The sequence below is a fragment of the Podarcis vaucheri genome (genome assembly GCF_965113315.1).
Source record: "Podarcis vaucheri genome assembly, chromosome: 6".
Taxonomy (NCBI): Eukaryota; Metazoa; Chordata; class Lepidosauria; order Squamata; family Lacertidae; genus Podarcis; species Podarcis vaucheri.
In genome coordinates this window covers 30041843-30049643 of record NC_138764.1, presented here as the reverse complement: position 1 = coordinate 30049643, position 7801 = coordinate 30041843, and the positions used below count along the sequence as shown (strand labels likewise).

General features: G+C 42.7%; 1 protein-coding gene and 1 long non-coding RNA gene across 3 annotated transcripts in view; one reads left to right on the top strand and one right to left on the bottom strand.

The window, feature by feature from the left end:
- Nucleotides 1–64: 64 nt before the first annotated feature.
- The window catches only part of BCAR3 (BCAR3 adaptor protein, NSP family member), a 90409-nt gene continuing 82672 nt past the window's right edge, over nucleotides 65–7801 (top strand). The window contains exon 1 of one of the 2 annotated variants that reach the window (XM_082227829.1): nucleotides 65–83. The gene's annotated coding sequence lies outside the window, so the exon portion shown is untranslated. Of the gene's footprint in view, nucleotides 84–6449; nucleotides 6781–7801 lie in introns of those variants that run through there. The other variant, XM_082227830.1, reaches the window with a different exon arrangement.
- LOC309535224 lies at nucleotides 2223–3562 on the bottom strand. Its single transcript, XR_014221136.1, has 2 exons — nucleotides 3375–3562; nucleotides 2223–3240 (listed from the first exon to the last, which is right to left on the bottom strand). It is a non-coding gene; the product is annotated as an uncharacterized lncRNA (long non-coding RNA).

Genomic DNA, 7801 nt, shown 5'->3' with positions numbered 1-7801 from the left:
TTTTTACTCCGCATTTGGGATGCTTTCATCCCACAGCACCCAGTTTACAAAGTGCCTTATTTATGCCTACACTATCGACCATGGTAATCCTCAAGCCAGTTGAATTTGTGAAGCGGCCCAATGTAGTTCCCATTTTTTTAAAAAAGCGTTGAGTTAAATTCCTAGTTGGACTTGAATGCTGGAAGATTCAGAACAGGCAAAAGAATGTACTTCTTCATGCACAGCTAAACTTTGGATTTTGAACCCACAAGTGGTGGCATGACTGTGTTCTGTCTCTGCTGCTGGAGGCACCAGGTTTCCGAAGAGCTGTTGGGCAGAGTGCTGGTGCACTGTGGTCTTGCTTGCGTGCTTCCCATAGGCATTGGGTTGGCCACTGAGAACAGGATAGTGGACCTACCTTTGGTCGGATCCAGCAGGCTCGTCTTATGATCTTAGTGATAAGTTTTATTTGCCCTCCTTCCATCCCTTTGTTTCCAAATCCACTGGTGCTTCCTCTTTCCTTTGCAGATGAATGTTTTGAAGGTAATTTCTGTCTACGTTCCATATTTAGTTCAGTACTTCTTTGAAATTTACAGTTTATAATCTTCAGCTACTTTGATTTATTTTTTTGCTGGAAATATTAAAACAGAGTGTTTGATCCAATTCTAGATCACTTGGGTTAAAAAAAAAAAGACTTAAGGAAAGACAATAAATATTTTAGGCTAAGATGCAAAGGAGATGAAAGAATAGAGGAAAGGTGACACCTGAGGTGAATTAAATATACTCTCCAGTGGTTTCATCTGTTTTACTGCCCTTGTGAGTGACTGTATTTATAACATTCTTACAGCAGGAATCAGCTGTCAGGATCTTGTTATCTTGAAATAATTGTCCTTGCCTCTCAGCTGCTCTCACTTCTGTGACAAGTTTGATGATGAGGCAGGAGCCTGTTAAAGTGAAAACAATCTACTGTTCAATGACCCTGATAGTCTGAAAGGAAAGACAGCAAAAAGAGGAATTATAAAATAAGAAAAAAATGCTTTCCTACTCAGCACGCTGATATTAACCCAGGAAATCTTCCATTAGCCATGGGTTTCCTGTTATGTCCAAACTGGGAAATCATGGCTACTAGTGTCAGAACAAAGCAGGATCTTAAGTCAAGTTCAAACTGTGGTTTCAGATTCTGACTGCTTGGGAACCTGGTAACCATGGCTTTCTGGTTCAGATGTAACAGGAAACTGCAGTTAATAGAAGCCACCTGCATTCTGGATGGGTGTGTCTATGAAGAAAATTCCACAACCTTTTCAGTTGTGCCCTGGTTGTGGAATTTTCTTCCCAAAGAAGCTTGCTTTGTGTCTACATTGTGGTACTTTCAGCACCTGGTGAAGAGTGGTGCAGCAATGAAACTGCTAATACATTTGCAAAGCTAAGCAGAGTCTGGCATGGTTTAAAATTGGATGGGGAACCACATGTTGAGATTTCTGCATTGGAGGGGGTTGGATTAGATCAGGCATGGCCAAACTTGTCCTTTCAACTGTTTTGGGACTACAACTCCCATCATCCCTAGTTAACAGGAGGGATGATGGAAATTGTAGTCCCAAAACAGCTGGAGGGCCGAGTTTGGCCATGCCTGGTTTAGATACATGACCCTTGGGTTTCCTTCCAACTCTACAACTATGAGATTTCCAGGCTTTACAGCTGTTGTTTTTTTTTAAGCATTTCAGTGCTTTGCAGATCTTTGGTACTACTGCTTTCCCTTTGCTGGTTTGGTTTTGGTTTTATTTTGATGCTATTTAAGAAATGTTTTATTTTATGTCTATGCTGTATCCTATATTTTACGGTTTAAATAAATATAATCTGAGCAGGCTGAGGAGGGAAGAGGCAACATGAGGATGGAGCACACAGGCACAAAGCCAAGATTTGTATGTCTCAGCCAGCTCAGTGTGTGCCTTTCACATACCCTTGACTCTTAAGATTTCTGGTTGACACAATTATTATGTTCACCCACAGTTTGTTTTAAAATAATCATTGTGATCATGGTACCCTTGAGATAGAGTCAACAGATCTACACAGTTTGAATTTGATTGTAGTCATTTAGCTATAGCTTGAGAAGAAAACATTCGTTGGAATAGCTTTCTGCGATGAAGAGAAAGATGAAAACACAACAGGTTCTGGAATAGAAGTTGTTAAAAAATATTGTTATCTAAAAAGCAGTCAAGACTCCTGACAAAAGTTATGGAACAGTATTTGTTTTAAAACCATTGTTTTATTTAGAAATATAAATTGCTGGCTAAGGCAGAATTATTACCAATGTAGTAGCAGGAAAGCCTTTGAGCTCCTGGTTTATGAACTCAGACAAAGGAAAGAAAGTAATAGAACAATGTTAAGAAAAACTTTTGGGGATTACAGAAGACAACACAGCTGCAGAATGTCAACATTCAAGGAAAGAGAGAGGCAACTCTGAGGCAGTGTGGGAGTTTTGAGGAATTGGTAGCAAGAATAAGAATAAGAATAAGAAGCAGAAAATCTGAAAACACAAATTCTTTTAGATTATGAGGTGTATAGAAATGTCCAAAACATATAAAAGAATGAATTACTGATAGGCATTTAGCTTAATCCCAGAAACCAAACACAGAGATTATATAATAGGACTGATTCATATATTCACACAGTGAAAGGAACTGATTCATATATTCACATGGTGAACTCCAGTCCATGGATCTAATTCTTGCAGTGTTTCCCTCCTTTTAATGAGGAGGAAGGATCATGCAAATTGGACTTCTGTGTTTAGGCCTAAACTAGAATAAGGTGCACATGCTTGCCTGTTCCCTCCACTACAGAACAATGATAATTAGCTGGGTAAGTGTGTGAATGAATTATTAGAAACAAAGTCTACAGCTAATTGAATGGAAAATAAGGCCCATGCGGTACAGGACAATATGAACTGGAGTTCCTTATAATTCTGGGCTGCAGAAGACTGATAGAACACTGCCAAAGCCTCTAGTGAACAAGTCAGACACTTTTATTTTGCTTTCTTTCATTCTTTTGTTTCCCTTCCCCAAAATACTTTACTGATTGTCCTCACAATACCCTGAGAGGTAGGTGATAGTCACTATTATGCTCTTTTCAAACAAAGCTGAAATATACTTACGGTAATTTGCCCAAAGCCACATACTTGAGGTCATGGCAGATGTGTAATTTCAACCCAGAACCAAATTCAGTTCTCTTCCTGCAAGACCACATTGATGAGTGCTATTCCAGGAACTATTTGCAAAAAAGAGTAACACATGACAAGACAGTAGAACTTTTCTTATCAGAAAGGGCTATTAAAAATTCTAATTTTATCTTATTTTGCATTATATATTAATAGTACATTCCCCATGTAATGTATACTTTACCCTCTGCTTTATCAGAAAGCATGACTATCTGAAAGACTCTTATATCTCTTCCTTGCCTTATGAATAAACAAGGCTGTACAGTAATTCCTAGAATTAAAAAGAAAGAAAGTCCTTCTATTTCTGGGTGAGGCTGCCTGTGGCTGTCTTATCTCAAAATTAATGGTTTCTTCTTAGGGAGTTTTTTTAAAAAGTGTACTCACATAGTTTTGCAAAATAACAAAATATACATATATGGAAAATTATATAAAGTGGTACCTCGGGTTAAGTACTTAATTCGTTCCGAGGGTCTGTACTTAACCTGAAACTGTTCTTAACCTGAAGCACCACTTTAGCTAATGGGGCCTCCTGCTGCTGCCGCCATGCCGGAGCACAATTTTCTGTTCTCATCCTGAAGCAAAGTTCTTAACCTGAAGCACTATTTCTGGGTTAGCAGAGTCTGTAACCTGAAGCATATGTAACCTGAAGCGTATGTAACCCGAGGTACCACTGTACTGTATTAGATACAACACTAAGCCATAGTTTAGTGTTACATACACAAACCTCAGGCCCATATGCCCCCATCCTCCTCCAGCACGGCTTAGAGGAAATTGGAAGCATTTTCTGCTGTTTTTAACTAACCACAACTTCTCATGCCTAACAAATGATCTGGTTAAGACAAAATACTAAACTACCTCAGTTTCAGGTACTCTCCCTCCATCAGCACATGTATGACAGAGAGTCTGGAAGCAGTTGCTTCCATTTTAAATTAACCATGATTTATCCAAACCGCAAACAATGGTTTAGGGAAAGAAGATTGTGAATTGTTGTTTGAAGTCGGCATGTTTCCCTAAATCAAAGTTAAGACTAGCTACAGTTTATCCAGGTTTCAACATAGTGAGTAACAGACAAGCCAAAGATTCAGATTTCTTCCTCACGTCCATGTGAGGGGAGCTTCTAAGCCTGAAGCCTGCTTACTAAACCATTATTTAGCATTCTGTCCAAACAAGCTCAGACTGTGGCTAGTGTTAACTGTGCCTTATTGAACTAAGCCAATTTCAAACCGTGGCTGAGTATTATGGTTTGTTCTTCAGGTGGCAGACACTGGACATGGATGTTGCCGTCTGCCAATTGCTGCCCTTCTGACCTGATGCTGGTTAGATGCTTGTTTGTTGCTGGCCAGCTGTCTTGCCCAGTTGTATTTTCCCAACAAGTCACAGTTGGTGCTACTGGAAAAGGCACCTGATCAAGCAATCTGGCGGAGGGGCAGCCCGCCCAAGACCCCAGAGAGCAATGGCCATTGACTTAAGTGGGGCTTATTTCTGGCACCTCGTCAGAAGTGAGAAGGCAAGTGAGGTATTGTCTGAAGTTCCTACCTCTGGCTTGCTAGATTTAGACTGCAGTCCTATGCACCTAGCTTCTTGGGAGTAAACCCCAACGAACTTGATGAGTAGACATTTATAGGATTGCGTTGTTAAATGCTCAGCTTAAGGGTCATTTGTGATTGTGAATTACGCCATGTTTTTTAATGGAGATGGGTTTGCACTCGTGCCAATACATCGCCTTGCTAAAGGTGCAAGCAAGCCCAGGTATGCCTCTAGTCCCAGCTCAGTCCGAATGGCAACTAATGATGAGAGTCCCTCTTGGCTAAGCCATATAATCACATTTTCCACATGATTACCAAAACATGCCTTGGGCCTGGATCCAAGCAACTAGATTTATAAGCACTTGAATTTCGGAACGGGCAGTTTTTCATGCTGCAAGGCAAACTTCTATTGAAAACGAGGAGACTTTCAAAAGCAGTTTGTGATATGATAGGGGCTGGAGAAGGGATGAGCTGACCAACTTCTCACTCTTTACTAACTTTCCAAAACAAATTAGTTAGGAAGCTAGCCCCATCCTAAAGTCCTGCCTTCACTTAAGCCTTGCCCATATAACACCGCCAAGGCTTCCTGGGCCGTTCAACAGTAAGGTAATTTGGGTGCAAATCAGTATAACGAGTGAAAGGGATTAGGTTAGGGGGAGAAAAGCAACATAAATTTAGTTAATTCCCAACTATAAGAATAAACTTCTATTTGATAGGACTCCTAACTAAAGAGGTAATTTTTTTTTTAAAAGGCCAGCACATTTTAGAAACTTACTTTAAGAGGAATGTTTTGTACTTCATGCCAGTTGTGTCTGCTGAGAGAAAATCAGCTGGGATGTATAATGGGCAAATTCCATCACATTCTTACTACCATAGTAACCTGTTTTTTAAACAGACACACTTGCCTTTTACAACTCAAAATACGCAATTGCTGGCAACTCTTTACCAAGCTACCAAGAAGACTGTCTGCCTGGTTCCCTGTAACCTCCCTTCTCACAGTGAGGGAATCAGAAGGCCCTCGGAGCTGGACCTCAGTGTCCGGGCTGAACAATGGGGGTGGATTCAGGTATATGCACTGTTATAGATGGACCACTTGAATCCTGCCCAATGTTAGGGCCGGCTTTGCTTCAAACCATGGCAATAATATGACCATTTGGAGGCTGCCAGTATTGCGGCTCAGTTTGACCCGTCGGATATCCACATTTGGTGGGCGGTGGTATAAATTTCTCTTCTCCTTAAGCCTGGCGAAGGATGAAATCACACAGGGGCGAGAGGGCTGTCTTGTTTATTGCTTTCCTCACCTGCTGTTTTAATTAAGCGTGCTTATTTGCTGGTATGCGGGCCCCTTTGGCTGACATGGTGAATAGTTTTTGACAAGAAGGGAAAAAAAACCACCCACCACAAACTATGGCTGGGAAGATTGGATGCCAGTCAAGGGAGGGGCTCAAGCTAATGAAATCAGCTGCGCTTAACAGCCTGGCCTGACCTAGCGGCAATATTTTTTTAAAAAAGGTTGCCTTTAGGAAGTAGTAAATCATGACTTTTTCAGGGAGCTGGTTTTAAAAGGAAGAATTATGGGGAGGACTAAAGGAAAAGTTCTCGACGCGGCAAAGGGCAACGGGAGGTCACCGTATGTAAATAGCTCCTCTGGAGGGGGCTCCGGCGGCGCAGGGGTGTGGCTGCGGAGCGGCGCTCAATCACTCCCGGAGCGCCGGCGCTGCCTCGTGTGGGGCTTGGCCGCCGTGCCTGCAGCTGCCTGAGTTTGCAGCGCGCGCCGCCCGGGGTTGGTTGGCGGCTTGCTTGCTTGCTTGCTTGCTTGCCTGAGCCGCGAAACTCGCCTCGCAGCAGCACTACCGCCGGCTCAGCGGTCGGGGAACCATGCAGCGCTCCTGCCCCGGCCAAGCCGCTTGAAGGTGAACGACGGAGCCCGAAGAGAACCTGCGGTGGACCCGCGCCCGACGAGCGGGGCGGCGTGCTAAGTCTCTCCGGCTGCCCAAATTGGGGCGAATAGTGCGCGGCTGCCGAGTTTTCCCCTTCCAGCGCTGCGAAGCAGCATCCCCTGAGGTAAGAGTGGCGCCTTTTTGGTTATGTAGAGCGATGAAAGAAAAACTTGAGCAGGGTGGTTGGTTTCCAAAATAATAATAATAAAAATACACGCCGGTGTATTCTTTTGAGGAAAGTTCCGTTCGATGCAACAGCAAAAAGAACGCCGGGTTGATTTAAGGTTTGCGGAGCTGGAGTTTTTGTTACATCATTATTATTATTATTATTATTATTATTGACGGGAGTAGAAAGAAGGCTGTGTGTAGTCCGGGCCCATGTTGCATGTTTACTCAGAAGTAAGCCCTACCGGATCCAACGAGACTCGCCATGAAGTGCGCACAGGGTTTCTGGCTACTACAGGGGTCAGCAGCCTTTTTCAGCCATGGGCGGGTCCACCTTCCCGCAGACCATGTGGGGGGGGGCGGACTATTATTTTTTTTGGGGGAATGAACAAATTCCTATGCCCCACAAAAAACCCAGAGGTGCATTTTAAATAAAATCACACATTCTATTCATGTAAAAACACCAGGCAGGCCCCACAAATAACCCAGAGATGCATTGTAAATAAAAGGACATATTCTACTTATTTAAAAACACGCTGATTCCCGGACCATCCGCAGGCTGGATTGAGAAGGCAATTGGGCCACACTTGGCCCCCGGGTCTTAGGTTGCCTACCCCTGGGCTACTACATCAAGAGGAATGCTGGTTGGTTTGTAGTTAGGAGGAATAGCTTCCATTCTGAAATTGCCTACTCAGGTTTTAGAAGAGAATGCTTTTGGGGAACAAAATTGATTTCTATGGAAAGGCTACACAAGATTGTTGAATGCAGATTACTTAACAGTTCCCTTCATAACCTCAGTAGGGAGAGCGAAAGGTTGGGTTTTTCATCACACGTTAGAGTCATGTTGATGGGGCATTAAAGTGAAGAGCGTAATCAATGGTTTAGTGCTTGTGAATACAGGCTGATACATGTATATAGATATGGCATGTTTATTTCTCCCCCTCCCCCCCAAAAAAAGATTAATATAAAGGCCGTTGAAT